The sequence below is a fragment of the Octopus bimaculoides genome, chromosome 14 (assembly GCF_001194135.2).
Source record: "Octopus bimaculoides isolate UCB-OBI-ISO-001 chromosome 14, ASM119413v2, whole genome shotgun sequence".
Lineage (NCBI taxonomy): Eukaryota > Metazoa > Mollusca > Cephalopoda > Octopoda > Octopodidae > Octopus > Octopus bimaculoides.
In genome coordinates this window covers 14,773,249-14,778,242 of record NC_068994.1, presented here as the reverse complement: position 1 = coordinate 14,778,242, position 4,994 = coordinate 14,773,249, and the positions used below count along the sequence as shown (strand labels likewise).

At 34.2% G+C, this 4,994-nt stretch overlaps 1 protein-coding gene across 4 annotated transcripts in view; it reads left to right on the top strand.

Moving 5' to 3' along the window:
* Nucleotides 1-4,994, top strand: part of LOC106875029 (lysine-specific demethylase 3A) — a 127,585-nt gene that overhangs the window by 105,762 nt on the left and 16,829 nt on the right. The gene's annotated exons all lie outside the window — the stretch shown is intronic.

The window sequence follows — 4,994 nt, the reverse complement described above, 5'->3', positions numbered from 1 at the left end:
GTGATTCTTTGAATCACGGTAAAACACACATTTATCACAGACGGTGGCCCTTGTTTGTTTTTTTTTTAATCTATTGAACAAAAATATTCTGGTTTCAGATAATCTAATCTTGGTTTTGGCAAATGTGGCTGTATGGTAAGAAGCTTGCTTCCCAACCATGTGGTCTTGGGTTCAGTCCCACTGCATGCTACCTTGGGCAAGCGTTTCCCACTATGGCCCCAGGCCAACCAAATACTTGTAAACAGATTTGGTAATGGGGTGTGTTTTGTGTAATATGTATGTTTGTCCTCCACCACTGGTTGACACCTGGTGTTGGTTAATGTCCCCATAACGAGCGGTTCATCAAAAAGAGCCCAAATAGAATAAGTACCAGGTTTTAACAAAATAAATACTGGGGTCAGGTCTAGGCAGAGCCTCACCATAGCTTCAGATCAATGACCGTTACAAAAGATAATAGCATTAAGTGCTGGTGGTCATTTATTTCCAAGAGTGAATTCTATATAAGATTTAGATTAAGGCAGTAAAATGGTTAGTAAAACTTTCTGGCCATTCTTTTCTCAAGAGAAAATTTATAGATCTGGTCTTCCAAATTACATACACTATTCACCCACACAACAGCACTAAAAGAAAAAAAAGAAAAAGTATATAAGGAACTAAAATTCTTTTTTGAATTTTGGAATTAGCAGAAGAGTGGAAGAGGCTTAGCAATAATAGAATGTGTGTTTATAAATGTTGGCATCTTTTCGATTGCCATCTTTCTAGAACTCTTGAGTTTTTTTTTTTTTTTTTTTTTTTTTTTTTTTTTTTTTTTTTTTTTTGAAACCTTTTTTTTTAAATAAAACTTTAAAATTTATTTGTTGCTTGCCAATCCCTGTTTCTCTATTCTGAAGTGCAGGCATTTTTCTTACATATTCTACATTCCACAGAATTTTGTTTTTGATGTGATGCCTTTGTGCAGCTAAGCACTTAGTTATAAATTGTACAGAGATCTTCAGGAAAAGCTAATTGTTATCGTTGACATAAGAATTTATAAACTTTCTGAGAACATAAAGCAATTCTTTTTTGGAACTGTTGATCTTGAAGGAAATGTATCTCTTTGGTTAGAAAAAGTTGAATTTAGCCTTGGACTAAAAGGTCTGAAAGGTTTTTTTTTTTTTTTAACCCAATGTATTTTACTTGCTACTATTTGTAGCTTTTCTTTGAGATCCACTGTTACAAAAAAAAAAAATGTTATTGGTGTTTCTTATTAAATACTTTTTGAAGTTAATACACCATTAGTATTTCTAGATATTTAAATATTACATCCTCAAACATGCTGCTATATTTTGGCGAATTTTGATATTGGTGCTGGTGCTTCATAAAAAGCACTTGGTACACTCTTGTAAATTTGTGTTAGGAAGGACATTCAGCCATAGAAACAATGCCAGAACAGTGTGGACCTTGGTGCAGCTTCTGTCAAACCATCCAGCCCATGCCAACATGGGAAACGGATGTTAAATGATGGATGAAAATATGCTGTTGTTATACTAATCTGATCTTTTAAGATTTACAAGATTTTTTTGGTTTTTGAAAGTTTTAATTTAGTGCCTGCTGTATTTAATTAGTGCTATACTCTTAAGTTGGTGTTATTTTAATGTTTTGGGGTGATTTGTTGTTAAGACAGGCACCGAGTAAGCTGTTAATCCTATTAGTGGCATTTTATTTTATCTACATAGGTAGACCTTCTGAAAAGATATGTGATGTTTCGGTTTGATGCCTATTTAGGAAAAAAACTGATCTTTTGCAGTGTTCAGCTGGTAGTATAAAAGTTTGGATATTTATATTTAAATGCCACTTCAAGAATTCTTATGGGGGACATTGTAGATTAGTAATACTCCAAGTGTGAATAAAAGCTCCAGAAAATAGTTTCTCTTGCTTTTATTGTTATCTCTTGCCTTAGATAATCAACAAAAGAAAAATGTAATGAATGCATCACATATTCTTTACTATGCTAAAATCTTTTCTACTTGCTCTTACATACACACTTATGGTTTTGAGTACTGCAATATCTATTAGTTTCTTTGTAACTCAGAGCAAGGGTCCCCCAATTTGTTCAACCTGCTAGAAGTAGCAACACTCACCTTCAGACTGATGCAGTCCTAGAAAAACACATGCACACACAATCTCTTTTGAACATAGGTGGTATTGATTTAGAGGTATTTTCAATTGCATGCATCTTACAACTTAAATGGGGTGAGGAACTATAACTGCTGATTGGGATGTGGAAGCAAGATGACTAAATAGATTAGGTATTGGGTTATTTATCCATGGTTTGGGAACCACATGGTTCCGGGTTCAGGCCCACTGCGTGGCACCTTAAACAAGTGTCTTCTACTATAGCCTCGGGCCGACCAAAGCCTTTTGAGTGGATTTGGTAGACGGAAACTGAAAGAAACCCGTCGTATATATGTGTGTGTCTGTGTTTGTCCCCCCAACATTGCTTAACGACCGATACTGGTGTGTTTACGTCCCTGTAACTTAGCGGTTCGGCAAAAAGAGACCGATAGAATAAGTACTAGGCTTACAAAGAGTAAGTCCGAGGGTCGATTTGCTCGACTAAAGGTGGTGCTCCAGCATGGCCACAGTCAAATGACTGAAACAAGTAAAAGAGTAAGAGTAATTGAAAGCTTCTGTAATTCCTAAATTGCCTCAATTTACTTAGCTCTCAAGAAAAGGGACCTATTTAATTTGGAAATGTTACCTCTGGCTAGTTATTTCATTCTACTTGGCTGTTAGATCTGGACACTGCTTTAAAAGTATATGATTAAAAACTGTGTGCAACTGTCTTCCACATCAAATTCATCTTGCAAAACATCCACTACTAGGTGGGTAGCTTTTTGGACCACATCCCACTTTTGGTCTGTTGGTTTCTTCGTGTACTATATAGATATAAATGGATTTAAGCTGAAAGCTTACAAGCTCCTCTTTGTTGGGACCTAATGTGTCAGGCCATTTATTCATAAGCCATTGATACTACTATCCTGAGGATGATTGGGAAATGAGTTCCAGTTAGAGATTTAGAAAAGAATGTGGTTACTGCATTATCTCTTCAGAATCCAGATTAATTCAGTTTAATATAATGCTTGTTTATTAGCATTGTCTTGGATTATTCATGCATTATGTTGTAGCTTTGAGATTTGTGTGATTGTTTATTTTTAGAATGACATTGTATGGTAGGCGTGAGAAGCTGGATCTCTCTGGTTTGAAGATAAAATAGAATATTTGGGCAAGATATGGCCAGTTTAAATGCTAAAGGATTAAAGTTCACATTGCCAAAGTTTTACTTTCAGTTTGCTCTAGTTAGATACTGAAAATCTCTTAATTACCTTAATTTTAAGAGCAATACCTAACCTTTTATCATTTAAATCTGTCATATCCAGCCCAAGTTGTCTATCTGTTTTATTTTCAAAACCAGACAGATCAAACCTCTCACACCTATCCTACAATGTAATTCTTAAAATAAACAATCACAATGTCAAAACTACAAGATGATATATGCTTAATTTTAAACATCATGAATAAAAAACATTACGTTTGATAGAACACTCTGTATGTTTTAAGGGTTATGGGATCTTGAATTGACAATATTTGTTTTGGATTCAGGAACATTTTCATTTTCTAATCATGTAATTCAAATATTAGAAGAATCTTCCTTTTAGTAATTTTGAAGTAGGGTTCCTCAGTTTTATATATTTTCATGAATGGGGTTAGGCAAGTTTTTCTCTGCTTTAACTCCTGGCCAACCTAAGCTTTGTACTTTAAAAAAAAAAATTTTATTTTATTTTTAGTTTCTCAACATTTAATAGTAGTTGTAAATGTGCATCAACATCATACAGTGTATTTTGTGTCTGATCTTCCATAAAAAGCATGTCTGAGCATGGGGAAGCATTACCTTCGCTTGGGGCAAGAGAAACTCTGTCTAAAAAAAAAAACTGTCTGAACATGTAAGCATGGAAAAGTGGACATTAAAACAATGATGGTGTAATTGTTGAACAACCGACCAAAATATGTAGTGTTGTCCTCCTCCAAACATAGCACATTCTACTTGAATTGTTCAAATGAAGACCTAAACAACACTCTCGTTTTATGGAGAGCAACTTGCTTAGGAGATTCATTTGCAGATAGCTAATATCTTCAAAAGGTTAAAATGAAAACTGCTTGACCCATATCAGCCATAATATTGACATAACCCTTTGGTGTTCAGATTATTCTACCAAACATAATGCATATTGATATACATTGTTTTGAATTAATCATGCATTATCTCATATCTTCGAGATTTTGATGATGTGATTGGTTAATGTAGAATAACATCTTAGGGTAGGTGTGAGAGCCTGGATCTCTGGTCAGCTTGAAGATAAAAGGGGTGGAATATTTTGGTCAGATATGGCTGATTTAAATGCTAAAGGGGTGACCCTCCTGGGGCTGCCTTTGTTTCTGTGATACTTCCTGTTTTTGAGTGATCTTAGAACCTTTCATCGAATTTCATTGTTCCAAACACTTGCTCAATAATGTCAGTTATTTTACTAAATTCTTTATTTTCAAAATTAATTGAAACAAAGCCAGCGTATTTCAACAGAAATATAGTAACAAAAGGGTTCCGTTAATAGATTTGTTGATTTGATTTGGTTTATATATATACAGAATTTCTTATTAGTTTCTAAATTAAGTATGCAAGATTGTAGCATAGGCGTTTTGGTTTAGCTATGAGCTTGTTAATATGGCCATCCCTACTGATATTGTTGAGACTTAGTTTTCTTGGTGAGGGGAGTTGTGGAAAAAATAATTTTCAACTATCAATCATTGTTTCTGCTTTGTTGGGTTTTTGTTTATTTACAGCTTATGAAACTGAGATGACTCTAACCTTTGTCTTCAAAAATTCTTGTAGATGTTTGTTAAAACTTATACAGTGTCACTTTATTGTAAAAACAACTGCATTTTCTCCCCTCATTGTA